The sequence below is a fragment of the Melospiza melodia genome, unplaced genomic scaffold (genome assembly GCF_035770615.1).
Source record: "Melospiza melodia melodia isolate bMelMel2 unplaced genomic scaffold, bMelMel2.pri scaffold_55, whole genome shotgun sequence".
NCBI classification, from domain to species: Eukaryota; Metazoa; Chordata; class Aves; order Passeriformes; family Passerellidae; genus Melospiza; species Melospiza melodia.
Genome location: NW_026948799.1, coordinates 4,556,180 through 4,571,586, shown reverse-complemented (window position 1 = coordinate 4,571,586; position 15,407 = coordinate 4,556,180). Strand labels below are relative to the sequence as shown.

The window sequence follows — 15,407 nt, the reverse complement described above, 5'->3', positions numbered from 1 at the left end:
TCAGTGCCTGTCAGTGCTCATGCTGGGGCTTTGCCAGCCTTGCTGTGGTCACTGCCCTGCCCCTGAGGGCTGTGGGAATGCAGAGGCTGGAGCCTTCCTTAGCTGGGAGGGTCCCGCTGCTGCCCGGCTGCTGCAGTGCGGAGCTGCCTGAGGCCGCAGCCCCTGCTCTGGGCCGGCTTCTGCCTCGCACGGCCTGGACTCACAAGAGGGTCAGCATCTCCTCTGGGCAGCTCTCTGTGTCACAGGGACGCCTGGGGAGCTCTGCTGTCCTCTGTGCCCGTGCCCGCCGTGCCGAGTTGGGAAGATGGGGACGTGTGCGGTGCCGAGAGGGCGAGTGCAATGGGAGCGACTGATCCGCGCTGTCAGGGTGAAGAGAAGCGGCGCGTTTCTTCACGCGGGGTACGGGCAAGGGCGTCTTTGGGCTCAGCCTGCTCATAAAGGGTGAGGGTCCTGATGCTGGAAGCCCCGTGGGGATTGTTTCTAGCATGAGCTGCTCTGGTTTACAAACACAGAGGCATTCTTCTGGCAAACTGCTGCAAGGTGGAAAAGATTGGGAACACTTGGCAATATTCTGAACTTGGCATCTGTTCAGAGGAATTGATTCTAGATGTCCAGGTGCATTTAATCTTAGCAAGTAGAAAACCTTTTCTAAATCTCACAGTGTTTATTCCCAAGAAAACAAAGGCACTGTTAGTTCCAGCTCTTCTTAATGTTTCTAGATGACAAACTTACTTGCCTTGCTAGGTATTCTCTTCTGGTCTCAGTCTCCTCTGAATGTATCTCCCTGTGCTTCCCTGTGTGCCTGCTGTCAAGAGGTCTCTCACTTCAAAGGATGCTGGAAATCAGTCTCTGTGCCAGCCACTTGTGCTGTGGGCCTGCTGTTCTTCTCTTGTTGTTCCAGTTGCTGTTCCTGTTGTTGTTAGCCAGCTGTCCACAAAGGGAGGGATCAGACCCCCAGACAGTGGGGCTGCCTTTTGTATCTCCTAGAAGGTGAGATCTCTGCTTAGAAGTGAACATCTTGCATTTTGTTTCCCTCAGAGAGAATGGTGAAGATGGAAAATCCTTTTCTAAAATACATTGAACTGGAAAATATTGGCAGTGGGTGAGTCCAAGCAATGTTAATTTTACAAAACTATGCATCAGATATTTTGCTGGCGGAATAGGTATCAAGTGTGAAGTCAGGTAAGCTGCAAGTGTGTTCAGGTACTGGGCTTAGATTGTCAGTGCTGATCAGAATTTTTAAGTGTGCTCAGAAGGCATTGTCAAACACATCTCAATGCTTCCAGTGTCCTGCAGGTCTGCGGTATTTACAGCACAGATCACCTGTGTGGGCTGGCTTTCACTGCAAGATCTAAATGGCTTCTCCTCTCTCTGCTTCTGTTTTGTTTCTAGGACTTTTGGAGATGTTTGTAAAGCACTTGACACTGCCACAGGAGGAGAGGTAAATGTCAACAGCCCCTGCAGACTCTGCTGCACTCGAGGGCTTTCCCCTCTGGTGTGAGCTGTGGCTGGAGCTTTGGGCAGAGCTGTGCTGAAAAGGCACAAGAAGCACAGACTGGTGCCAGCCCACAAAACACATTTGGGACTTTGTCCTCCTCAGCTGCCGGAAGGAAGGCACGGAGGGCAGCGGTTCCTTTCAGAGAAGGACGCGCTCACTCGCTCTCCATTGCTAAAACAAAGGTGGTGCCTTTGAGCACCTCACTGCTCTATCGGGCTACAGCTTCAGAGTCCTGAATTCTCATTTCTGGCTGCCAGCAAATCCATCTGAAAGTTACTGGTAGTTCCTTAGCCACCTGCAGTGCTGCACTTGGGAACTGCACATAGGGAGAGATCAGCAAGGCGTCCCTGAAAGCCCTAAGCCCTGCCCATAGCCCAGGATGTATCCACAGAGTATTAAGGCAAGGATTACTTCTTCTGAATCCCAAATGACGCAGCAGAGAGTGTGGTCAGAGGTTTGTGGGTGATAACTGAGACACCGCTGTTACCAAGTGGTCAAGGCAAAATGTCAGTGGCCCCACGTGTCCTGTGACTGGCTCCCAAGGGAGCAGAGAAATGGGCTGTTGGAATGTCAGTTCCTGATTACTGCAGTGCCTAATCACAAGGCAGTTTGGCACACCTCAGCTGTGTCATTGCAAAATCACTCGCTCCACGTGTCTTGTGGTCTCGTGCCACCAACCTCTCAAGTTACTGATTTTCAATATCATTTTAGGTGGCCATCAAGAAAATACAGCTTCAAGGACTGAGGAAGAAGGAACTAAAAGTCAACGAACTCATGGTCATGAAGGTGAATAGAAATCCCAACCTGGTCAACTGTTTAGACAGGTGAGTTGTGCTTTTGTCCCATGAATGTTTGTTTACATATTGCAAACATGCAAGGTAAAATCCCCCTTTGGTCACTGGCAGAAAATAGAGCTGTAATTATTGGCTAATTATTATTGCTCTTTTCATCTCCAGTGGATGGGAAGAGATTGCATTTTGTTTGCATGAGTCTTTGCTGGCACATGGTATTGGAAAATTTTTCAAAAACCCGGATGAGTTGTGTCTTAATAAATCAATGATCTCTATATTCACAGCCACCACTTTGTTTTGGAGCTTGATTTTATTCAAGTGTCTTCTTACATCCAGGTAAACTAACAAGGATTTCCCTTGGATTGTTGCCACTGTTTTCCATTGCTATGCATGCCAGGAAGACTAGGTGCTTTTTTTCCAGAAACACCATGCATGACAGGTTTTTTTATCTGGGCTGTTACTAAACTGCACATTTTGCTTGCTGCCCATCTAAGACATCTTTTTTGCAGCTGTGCCTTTCTCCTTGAGACTGCACAGATGGCAAACAATGCACAGCCAAGAGGGAATGTCTCTTCCTTTATTTTGTCTTTGTCTCAAAGAGACCTGAAAAGAAGAACCAACCTGTCTTTTCCAAACAGCAACTTAGCCATGTACATTCATCTCCACGCCCTTGTTTCCTTCTTTCAGCTACCTTGTGGGTGAGGAACTGTCCCTGGTTATGGAGTACATGGATGGAGGCACTCTGAGCGATGTCATCAGCCAGACCTACCTGTCGGAAGATGAGATGGCAGCCATCAGTCGGGAGGTCAGCAATCCCATCTGTGTTTCCAAGGGCTTGGGCAGGATTGTCTGGGAAACGGGGCCTCAGAGCTGGAGTGATTTCCTGTGCCAAGCTTTGTTTCTGTGTTGCTGGTATGCTATGGGCAAGTAAAAGCATCTCAAGTGAAAGGCCTGCCATTGCCCCTTCACTCCCTGTACTCAGTGCCAGTACTCTTATCTCCTGCTGTTGTATTCTCGCTCTGTCTCTTGTATTTGTATTTTCTGTTCTCTACCTTGCCTCTCTAAATGTTTGCCTGGAGTCTGCCTTCACTGCATTCCTTGCCTGTAAAAGGAAAGGTGCTGGTGGCAGGATTTGAAATGACCAGAAAAGAAAAAAATACTCATTTCTCACAGTCCTCAGCTGAAAAGGATAGAAGTGCAGCCAAAATGCTCTTTGCTTCCGCAGAGTGACTGGTGTGATACTTCCAAGCCTGTGCTGAGGCCAGCAAGAAAATCTTTTCCATGCAGCCTCCCACCCAAAAGTGATCCACTAAACACCAAAGGGAGGGACTTTTCCTTTCCAAACCCCTCCTTTGTCCTCTGCAAGGAAAAAGCACGTCTACTGCAGCAGGAGTCGTCCTGGCTGGTAGCAGGGGACAGCCTACAACAGCAGGTGCTGTTGCTCTTTCAAAAGCTGATGTGCCTTTCCTCAGAAAGGTCCTGCTCTGCAAGTGTTGGAGCAGCAAGCTCTTCCTCTCAGTGGCCATTACTGTTCTGCCCTTACTCCCCATTCCCCCATTCGATTCTTTGTTTTCTTTCTTGTGCGATGAAGTCACATCACTCATTTTTCCCCTCCTCTTTCTGTTTTCTCTCTCAGTGCCTGCAAGGACTGGATTTTCTTCATTCAAACCACGTCATCCACCAAGATGTGAAGAGCAGCAACATCCTTCTCAGAACTGATGGTTCTGTCAAGCTGGGTCAGTATATTCTTGGTCAGGTGCAGCGTTCCAGGGATGTGGGTGTGGGGCTGCTTGGCGTGACTGCCAGCTCCCCAAAAATGGTGCTGGTGGCAGTGCAGGGACCCCTGCTGTGAGCTGAGGGCACAGTTGCAACGTGCACAGAGGTAGAAGGAGCCACAAGCAGTCAAGAGTGGCCTTGCTCTGTGTGTGTCCCTTCTAGACAGAGGGATCTACAATCTAAAGCTTCAGGGGAATAAAGTCCACTGCTGTGAGCAGCATTAAGAAACCTGGGTTTTTTTGGAAGTGGCCAATTCCATACTCCCTTGGCTAAAGCCCCAAGGAAATCGAGTGTGGACAGTTCTCCAGGAGATTCAACAGCACATTCTTAGTCCGAGAGTGGGGAATTCTTTCGCTTGGTTTCCTAATTGGAGCTGGCTTTCACGGTTTGTTGTTTTCTCCACAGCTGACTTTGGCCTCTTTGCTCAGCTCAGCCCTGAGCAGGGCAGACGGAGCTCCGTGGCCGGCGCTGCTGGGTGGCTGGCGCCTGAAGTGGTGACAGGCCAACCATGTGGCCCCCAAGTGGACATATGGTCTTTGGGAATCGTGGGCATCGAAATGGTGGAACGAGAAGTTCCTTCCTGGAATGCAACTCCTGTCTTGGTAAGGTGCAAATACTCACTGATCCCACTGTCTTTCTCACCTGTCCTATGCTCGGTGTGCCATTGGACAAAATCCCATTGCCATCTGCTGGCACCACTTCCACCAAGGTCTCCTTCTAAAAATGCCCCTGCAACACATCAGCATCTGCTGTAGCTTTGGTTGTATCAGAAAGGGAAGTGGCAGTTCAGAAACCTAACCAGTTCAGAAACCTGCCATTTTGGCCTCCAGCCATGCCTGGCATTTCTCACTTGATTTTTGAACAATGTTGGAACTCTGTTTCTGAAGGACAAGAATTTTTCAGTGGAGAGGGTAGACATGTGATAAACATCCTGAGCAATGGAGGTTAGACCTTCCCAGTTTCAATTTTATAGAAAACATAAGAAAAAAAGGAAAAAGAAAAGTAAAGAAAAAAGGAAAAGAGAAAAAACCTACTACCAAAGCAATGCCCAAGCAGTTCTGCTTGCTTTTTCATTTTTTAAACACAGCTCTTCTCTTCCATACTGTAGCATCTTTTCCAAATCCTGTGGATCTTCAAAACTTTCAGGCTTTCATGTCATCTGTACATTGTTCAGTCACGTATGTGGGTGGCCTGGATAAGTTTAGGATGTGTTTTTCTCTGACTGCAGTTAGAATTTTTTGCCAAACCCTTGGCTGTTTCTTGGTATTTTAACAAGTTGATGAGCTTGCAGGCAGGTGCCTGGGCTGGGATCCAGCATGGGCAGTTGACACCGGTGCTGTGTTTCTTTACCTCAGGAGCAGGGCCATACCTGGCCTGCACTGTTATAATGACAGGGAGAGCTCCAGCTCCCCACCATGGCCAGTGGCTGAGCTCAGCTGAGAGTCAGGATAAATCCCTCTTTGTCACCTCTGGTGATGTGGGAAAAGGACAGAAAGCCGCATAAATTATTTGTACACAAGGGGAGTGCATTGCCATTTCTGGCTTTGAAATTCTCCTTTGGGTTAAAGAGGATAATAGCAAAGTCTCTTTGGTCACCATCTATTTCAGTGCCAAGAGCACAGAGTTATCATAACAATGGTGGGCATTTTTATGGAGACTCCAAGGCCTCTTGCCATTGTTCTTTTTGTCTATTTGAGATGGATTCTGCAAGTTGAGGTTTGAATAGTTCCAAGTTGGTGTCTTATGTTTCTAAATACCATCTTGCAAAAGCAGAATGAGCTCTCTCCCTCTGACTTGTCAGCGTGTTAGAGCTTGGTTCCACATGAACCACGCTGGATAAGGATCAGCTGATGTCGTGCCAATCTACACTGTAATTCCTTGGCCTGAGGAGTATCAGAAAGACCTGCTGAGCTCCATGGACACTGTCAGCTGCATGGAAGTGAGCATCCTTGGCCTTGCTGAAGAAACTGGAGCTCAGCTTAGGTTAGATGCTCTTGAGCAGGACAAAGGCTGGAATCCTCAGGGGTTTCCAGAGGCCTGCGTGCCCAGAGGGACTGAGTTCTGGGGAGCAGCTGGATGTTTCTGCACATCATGGAAGGGGATTGCCAGACAGCTCAAGCCTCACCACAGGCAAACACTCCCCAGCTCTTCTCAGGCAACATTTTCTTTGGGTTTCAAGTTGTTCCCACTTGTCTGTCTGTGAAGATGCCCCTAAAACCACAAGGCAAGCCTCTCAGAAGTGGTGTTACATTTCCAGAAATGAAGAAAAGAAGCCCAAACACATGAAAGTTGCTAAGGCACTGGTTTTTAGAGAGGAACTTAACCCCCTGTGCAGTTTCTTCTCACTGGGAAACGTGCCTGAAACCTGGGCATGAGGGTGTAAAGGCCACAGAGTCTCTTCTGCTTCTTGTGCAGTGCTGCTGAAACACTCAGTGACCGTGTTTCTCTCCCAGCCCAAGCCACATTCTGCCCATCACCAAGCCAGAGCCTGGTGATGTGGAGAGCCTGCCAAAACCTCCCATTTGTTTCCTGGCACTTCCTGGGATGGGCCTACCATTCATGCATTGACTTGTGTAGCCAAATGAGTCGAGGGTGACCGTAGGGATGGAACCTCTCCTTCTGATTTGACCATGACAGGTTTTTCGTTTCCATGTAAGGAAAGCAGAAATTTTCAGACTGCTGAGAAACAGAGCTGCAGGTGGCTCCTGTGTGTCCAAGCAGGCGTTTTCATCCCAGTACATTTGTGCATGGATCATAATGTGTCTGTGTTGAAGATGAGATTCCAAAGATTTGTTTCCTTACCTGAGGAATACCTGGTGGATTTTCTTTCTTTCCCTCCAATTCCCATTCTTTTCAAGAACAAAGCAAAAAGCTTGATTAGGTTTGTTTTGTGGCAGCGGTGCTTAAGGGACCAAGAAGCACTGCAGAAATACTTTCCATGTACTAACCCTTGGATACAGTAGAGTTAGTATAGCAAAGTCCTTCTTCCAAAAAGCCTCTCAAGCTGGTATGAATCGTCAGGGAAGGAAATGTGCTTGTGCTGATGTAGTTCCCACTAATTAGGTCAGTCAATGTAATCAGCCGCCAAGGCAAGATCTGTGAGATGTTGGAGAGGCTGTGGCTGCATCGGAGTTTGGGTTTTTGGTTGGTAAAGGAAAGTCATCTCTGGGTCTCTGCCTGGGCAGAAACTGCCACTGCAGAGTGGAGCTTAATCAGTGGGATCTGGGAGAGCAGTGACAGATGGAAAAGAAGCAGGTGGAGCGTGGTGTCTCCTTTTTCCCCAGCCCCAACTCCTGATAGCCACAGGAGGAAGACAAAAGCTGCAGCAGCCCAACCTATTTTCATCCTGCCTGCGTGACTTCCTGAGCTGCTGCCTGCAGAGAGACGAGGCGCGGCGCTGGTCTGCCAAGGAGCTCCTGCAGGTGAAATGTGAAGGGGCTGCAGGTGAAACAGGCTCTGAGGGATGGGCTCCTCCTCCACTCAAGTCCAAGGCAGCAGATGAGCTCCCTTCCTCCTCACCTCCACTCTTGCTGCTCTTCAAATGAAAACAGTGAGGGATCCTAGACTGGGCTGGGCTGGCAGGGCCCTGCAAAGTGTCCTCTGGTGCAAGTGTCCTGCAATGAGCAGGGACATCTTTAAAGACATCAAGTTTCTCAGAGCCCTTTCCCACTGGAGCCGGAATGGTTGCAGGGATGGGGCACCTACAATCTCTTGGGGCAACCTGTGCCAGGGTCACACCATGCTCCGAGTAAACAAGTTCTGATTAGATCCTATTTGTGTTAAAAAATATTCACCCACATCCTATTGTAACTGGCCCTGTTAAAAAAGATGTCCTCCACTTTCCTCAAAGCCACTCTGAAGTTTTGGAAAGTGGCAATAAAGTCTCCCTGGGGCCTGTTCTTGACAAAACTGAGCAACCCCACCTCTCTCTGCATTTCCTGAGTCAGAGAGGTCCTCTGGCTGTTTCTGTCACCTTCTTTTGTAATTTGGTGGGGTGTTCAGTTTTATGTAATGGCAAAAGAATTGAAGTAGAGCAATGCGGGTTCAGAGACATGAAATGGTGGTGGAGAAACCCAAGGAAGCCAGTCCCAGCTGAGCAGTCAGAGATTTGGCTGTGGGCAGGAGGGGCTGTGGGGGGTTCACTGTGAGCCTCTGAGGGGCCCCAGTTTGTGCCCCCCAGCCCACCCTCAGAGGTTTCTGCCCCGCAAACAGGGACAGGTGGGAGGGACTTGTCCCAGCCCCATCTGCTGCCTGGCACGCTCAAGCAGACGGGAACTGTGCCAGGGTTACTGCCAGGTTGTGTGGCAGAGAGGGAACTCCAGGGCCCAGTGCCACTGGGCTGGCCCTGCTGGGAAGGAAGGTGCCACCCAGCACACGAGGGGCAGGGCTTGGAAAGGCAGACACTGCTCTGTCTCCCTGTGGGAATCAGCACAGTGCCTGTCTTTCAAAGAGAGGGACCCATGTGAGCCATTGGAGTTTCCTGAAAAGAAGAAACTCCAAGGACAGAAAGCACCATTTCTAGAGCACTGGCAGGGCTAAAATCTCAGCAAGATGAAGACACCTGTATAAATGGATGAGTGGGATTCTGGGCCAGGTTTGCCTGTGATAGCAAAGTCTGCACATAAAGATGGAGGTGTAGACAGTCCCATTGTTCCTCTTCCTGCATCCTTCTAGGAGCAGGAGGAATCCTGTGAAGCACTGAGCTTGGAAAGTCATGGTTCATTGTTTTTTGTTGGTCTGTTTTTTTTCCCTTTGGGCAGCATCCATTTGTAAGATTTGCTGAGCCTGCGTCCAGCCTGGTGCCACTGATTGTTTCAGTGAAGAAGAGGAAGGAGACAAGAATGTGATAATCACATCAGGACCATTTATTCCTCAATCAGTTTAGAGTAGGATTGTAGGTTAGGATTAGGATTAGGATTAGGATTAGATTAAGGATAAGGATAAAGATAAGGATAAGGATAAGGATAAAGATAAGGATAAGGATAAGGATAAGGATAAGGATAAGGATAAGGATAAGGATAAGGATAAGGATAAGGATAAGGATAAGGATAAGGATAAGGATAAGGATAAGGATAAAGATTAGGATTAGGATAAGGATAAGGATTAAGATTAGGATGAGGATAAGGATAAGGATAAGGATAAGGGTTAAGGTAAGGGTTAGGGTTAGAGTAGGATTGTCTAATAGGACTGCAGAGTAGGATTGAAAATCAATAAAGTTTATGAAACCACAACTCACCTTGAAGATTCCCTTCCTTCTCACTCTGCGAATAAACTCGAGAATTCCTTCTGAATTGTCTGTTGTTTCTTAAAGGTGGAAAGAGAAACAGTGTCTTTGGCATGGTGTGAAAGTGGGGAAGGATGTTCTTCATTCATCCTCTCCAGACCACACTGCCTTTGGAATATGGCCCACTGGTCTGTTTTTTGGCCATCTTTGGTACTTCTATTTTAGGCAGAAAGGGCAATGGCATTTAAAGGCAAAAGCACAGGAAGAATGGGGCAGCCCAAACATCTTATACAGATGCAGGCCTTCAGCTGTGACTGGAGAGCATTGGGGCTCCCTAAATGCAATAATCTCTTTGGCTGGAGGAGAGCCTTGCTCAAGTGAGAAAGCAGAAAGATCAGAGAGGGTGCTCGGGAAGGTCTCCTGTGGTGCAGAGCTGTCAGCGCCTGTGAGGTGAGAGCGGGCCCGGCCTTGCCCGGGCTGGAGCCCCAGCAGAGCCCCGGCAGAGGCTGGAGCAGCCTGAGCCCCGGCAGAGGCAGGCTGGAAGGAGGCCCTTGGAGCTGCAAGAGGCAGCAGCCGGGCCCTGGGTGCCTCTTGCTGGGAGTGGGCGAATCCTCTGCTCTCAGAGCCCAGGTGGCAGCTGGCTGCTGCCGAGGGGAAGCGCAGCCGTGCTGGGCACAGCCCAGCCTGGAGGCATTGGCCGTCTGGAGTGTGCCCAGGAGCAGAGAAAGGCCAAGGGCAGCCGCGGGCCGCTGGGCTGGCTGAGGATTCCTCCTCTTCTGCCGGCTGCCCTGCAACTCCTGGCAAAGGCCAGCAGTGTGTGCAGCACTCTGGGCACCGGGGCAGGGAGCCGGGCTGCTCAGCAGGCTGGAGCACAGGGCAGCTCCTTCAGGCCCGGCACTTGTGCCAGGGAAGCGAGGCCAGCGTGAGGCAGGGACAGCTTGGCAGGGCCCATCTGCAGCAGCCAGCGCCTCACGCAGCTCTGGGAGGAAGCGCCTGCAACCCTGCAGTTCTGCACTGAGCCAGAGCAAAGGTGTGAGATGCAGAGTATTTGGCAGAAATATTCAGGCCCACCAGGCCAGCCTGCTTTGTGCTCTCTGGCACACCGCAAGCACTGTGCAATGCAGCTCTGAGCTGCTGGGAGAGAGGCAGTCGGGGATGTGCCTGAGGTGAGTCAAGGTTTTAGCTGAAAATGGAATTAGAATAATTGAAAAGCGCAGATGAGTCGAGGGGCCAGCTGGGAATAGAATTGGGATAGTAGGAGAATGCATGTTTTAGTTAAGATTTTAAAATGAGGTAAGAAGCTAAGTTAGTAACAAAGCTAGCAGCAATCATGTCCCTTAGTTAAAGAGTACCAAATATATTAGGAAGGTAAAGCTAGGAGTGACAGGGATAGAGAAAGCAATTGTGAAGACGCAGAGACCATAGAAATACCTTGCCTTAAGAATAATTGAACAGTTAGGAGAGGCTTGGACCATGAGCAGCAGGTCCAAAGGTCTCGCCAGCTAGCCATGGGAGAAGAATTCACCATGGGGATGACTGCTTTCTTCCTCCCATACAACCACTCCCTCATTTCATAATCCCACCGACCCAGTTAAGGTAGTACAATTGTGCAGCTGTAATAGATATTCAGCTGATAAAAATGCAAAGCAGGCAGGTAATAATTATGTATTATGGGTCCTTAGAAACCCAATGTAAAACCTTTTCTGTAGAAATAGAGAACAGGAGTCTGCAGCTCCTTGCACATGTCTTTGGAAACTAGTTCACATGTGTCCAGGGCTGCAATAAATACCCTTCTTTTCTACTATAATTGGCTGAAGAGTTGTTTGTCCGTGCTTCAAGGGTTATGCTGGAGTAGTGAACTGATTTGCATGGGAGCAGAAGAGTTTCAGCAGGCAATTTTTGGAAGAGATGGAAGGCTCTTGTGAGTGAAGGGAAAGCTATTTGGAATGGAGTAATGATCCCAAAGTCCATACAATTGTATCTTTGTGTCTGAATTGAAATCAGAATGCTTATAGATATCTTCATGCAATTTGTCTACAAATTTATCAAAGTCTTCATTCTTCTTTGGTGAATTTGTGTAAAAGACATAGTGTGTAACTCATCTGGAAGTGCAAGGATAGCATTATATGCCAGTTGTTGGCTCATCTGCAAGACTCGATCAATGCTCTCAGCCTGGGCAGTGGCAGTAGCCCAGGGCCCTTTGCCAAGTAACTGTTGTGCTGTTAAACCATACAGAGGATCACCCTGCACTCTAGGTCTTGCTGCTTCTTGAGCACACTTTTCCTCCCAGCTTTTATGAAACATCACCTGCTGATAGGGTGGCATTATAAGTCATATCAGGGTATGCACATCAGCTGGAATTATTCTGTTAGATGGAAAAATACACTGCAGAAGTGACAGTGCAAGTTGGGATTTTCAACCAAATTGTGAAATTACAGCTCTCAACTTTTCTACATTCTTCCAATTGAAAGGTTTTCAAACTCTACTGGCACTATTAGTTACTACAGGAAAACTTTCTACATCATTTGAGAGAAAAGTCCCTTCTACAATAGCTTCTGCAATAACTTTTTTCTACTTTCATTTCTGAGCTGCTTCCATTTCAGGGTCACATTCCAACTCTAATTCCAAATTCTTTACAGCGTGAGAGGGAGGATTTTGTTTAACTGGCTCGAATGCTGGCTCAGAGACAGAATGGAGGAGTTTTTGCAAGAGAGTGGCCATATTCAGCCAATGCCCAATCCAACCTGCTTGTAATAATGGACAATGAACACGTTCACAAAGAATGAATTATGGACATATTCAGAAATGGGCTCAGTATATCCTTGAAAAAGATACAAGAAGAAGAGTCATCAGGACTCAGCAAGTTTGTCAGCAAGTTTGGGAAAGTGAGCCATCGGTGGGCCAGACAACCCCAGCCAGACGTGTGAAAAATTAGATGATCCAATCAGCATTCTATTTTAGACGTGTGAACAGCTAGGATTAACCAATCATGTATTAGCTAGAGACACGTGGACAGTAAAGATTTATTATAAATAGAGTCTTTTTAGGAATAATAAATTTAGCTTCACTGGATCATATTGGTTATGTTGTGATGTCCCTGAACCTCCGCACCACGCACTTAAGGGTGGGTTGGTGTTGCCCATGAAATGTACACATCTGGGGAAGTGCTCTTGGCAGAGAGGGGCTGGATTGCCAAGGGAACTGCTTCCCCAGAAGACCCCAGTGAGACAGGTGCAAGTGTCTCCATTTGACTCCCTGTGTTTCCTTGAGTCCTTGAGGCCCCTTGCACTTTGCAGAGGGGCATGCAAAGGGAGAAGGCTGTGAAGAAATACCAATTATGTTCTCTTGATGCAGAGTGTGATTTTATACACTCTCTCCTATGGTGCAGATGCTCTTCATTTCTACTGTGTTGATTATTCTTATCAATACATATTTTAATTTGCTCTGGCATTCTTCCCATAGAAAAGCTTTCCTTGTGTATTTGATTCATGTCTGCAAATGTTGATACGTAACTTTAGGTACCTGAATTTAGCCCATTTCTCCTCTCGCTTTAATTTCAGAAAATGTCAGAATTACAGATGTACGCACTAAAGTATCCAAGATTTCTGTGCAACAGAAAGGTGAGTAAGCAGTAGTACAGTTCAATCTACATTACCTTTAGCAGTTACCAAAGCTAGTAGGTATTTAGAAAAGTGCACCTTCTTTCGGCAATATTACAAATAGATTGTTAAATAAAAATTATAATACTGGCTTTACAGAAATATTAAAATGGATTCTATATGTGTGATGTTAAAGTTGTGATCTTTATAACTTTGTTATAAAGATATAGTTGTGGGATCTCAGCACCTCAGGATGAAGGTGCAGAGTGACCGAGACCACCTTTGGGGGGCTCGGGAGTCCTGGAATATTGCCAGAAGTGTCTGGTGGCTGGACTTTGATCCTACACAGGAGATGACATCTGTATGAGGACTGGGAGGATTTTACTGGGTGAATGGTGAAGGGATAAGTTAGTTAGAGTATAAAACACAGGGTTTAGGATTTCTGTACAGGGGGGTCTAGAGAAGTAAGATGGAGGAATTGGGGCGTGTCCTGTCCTTCTTCTTCTTCTTCTTGGCCTCCATCTTCTGTGGTGATGGTGGCACTTTGGGATTGGTCTTTACTAGAAGCGCACCGGTTAATAAGGGTAGAAGGTATTGGGGAAAAATTATAAATATTGTATACGTAACTTCGGGTATAAAGATAAGTGACCGCCCTGGGGGCTCTCAGTGTGCCCATGGCTGACTTGCTGTGCAGACCTCTGTTGGGCCGAAAGAAAATCTTTTAGATAAACAATTAATAAACACCGAGACCGAAACAAGATCAGAAGTCTCTCCTTGTCCTTTAAAGCGCCAGGCTGCCCAAGGCCACTCTGGGTCTTTCCAGGCCACCTAAACAGCCGAGAAACCAACAATAGTTTTTATTTCTGTTGTTAATTAAAGCTTAGAGAGCTCCCAAGGCCTTGAACCTACTTGAGACTGATTTTGCAATAAACTATCTTTTAAAACTCTGTTTGGAAAGCAGAAGGTAGGAACATCAGTCATCTGTTGTGTTTGACTTTATTGTTATTTGAGATTGTAGTAAATACTGAGTATGAGCTGGGATGCTGATTGTAATTGCTCATCTTTCCAAAGATAGATATGGATACTATTAACATGTGCCCTGTTTATTGTTCCTAACTGACTAATTTACTGCAGTAGTTTTATAGAGCATTTTTATTGTTGTAATGTCTAAATGTAGTGGGACAATATATATTTGACTTGGGGTACTTTGGCATTGTTTTTCAAATAATAAAACCACTCTCTTCAGCCTGGTGAAGAAGAGTGAAGAAGAAATCTGCTTCTGTCCTTGTGTACAGCTATGGGTTTGTTTACATAGCTTCTCCTTCCCTTTTCTGCCTAGGCTTTCTCACCTGCAGTTTTCAGTAGAAAAGCAACAAACCTTTGAAAGGCTAAACCTCAACGTAACTGTGACCTTCAATCAACACTTCCTTCTTCCAATTTCTTAAGATCTCTTTGTCCTGGGCACTCAGTATGGCCTTTTTCCTCAAAGTTCTTTAGCTGTCTTGAATGCTTACAGCGTAAAAGGTAATCCCTGATCTATTTTCAACTCCCTGCTCAGATGCACACTGCTGGAAGGGAGCTAGGACTGGTACTGGAGACCTGGCAGCTTGTCCAGGAAGCAAAATTTTTGAAATAATGAAAATTTGGAGAAGCATGCAAGTCCAGGTGGTGAACTCAAATATGCAAGTACTTGCAGTTTCCTGACAGCACTTTACAGTTCAAGGGTATGGTCTCTTCTTACTTCTGTCCCTTAATGCTCAATCCTTGCCACATTTCAACTTCTTTTGCATTGTCATCTTCTGTGTTTTCTTCCTCTCTTCTTCTCTCTGTGACTTTCTATGCAGGACAGATAACCTGTCATACAGTGTCAGCTTGCTCAGTGACCTGAGTAGTGATATGATGGTGTAGAAATTGTAGGTGCACAGTAGGCAAACGTGTCATGCTTCTGTGTGCCCTCTGCCGGCAGACCTGCTTCCCAAACCTTCAGTCAGACTTGGAAAAAAGGCTTGTCACCACTACTTTGTTGTGGTTTATGCATTGATGAAGAAACACTTCCATCTCAGCCTGCTCAAGCCACTGCAGAGCAGGAGTTGTTGCTTTGGCAGCAGATGTGCTGGCAGGGTCCTTACAGCTCTGCAAGATGTGCCTCTCCTAGAACAGATTTTTGCATTTTTGTACAATAAAAACTATGCTTTAAATTGCACCAGTGTAAGTCATGCACTCCTGTAGATGTGTTTTCAGACATAGATATTTACATATATATGCCTAGTGAATGGCCTCCTGGGCAGCAGGAACAAATGAGGAAGGAAACTGGGCTGATAAAACATGCTTCTGCTTCAAGAAAAACCCCCCACAGTCTTCCCTTTCCAGAGAAGGCTATAAACTTTTTCTTGATTGGCCTAAATGGGATAAACAAGTCCCTCCATGTCCTGATCTTTTACTAGTCTCAAATTATTTAGAAAAGTTTTAATTTATTATTTTTGGGGGGGGGGGGGGGTGGTGGTGTTGGGGTCTGCACT

The 15,407-nt window shown here is 47.0% G+C and overlaps 1 long non-coding RNA gene across 1 annotated transcript; it reads left to right on the top strand.

The window, feature by feature from the left end:
* Window positions 1-4,577: 4,577 nt before the first annotated feature.
* On the top strand, window positions 4,578-14,613 carry LOC134413874 (uncharacterized). The gene is made up of 3 exons (XR_010026604.1): window positions 4,578-4,667; window positions 12,850-12,909; window positions 14,228-14,613. It is a non-coding gene; the product is annotated as an uncharacterized LOC134413874 (long non-coding RNA).
* The last annotated feature ends 794 nt before the right edge of the window (window positions 14,614-15,407 follow it).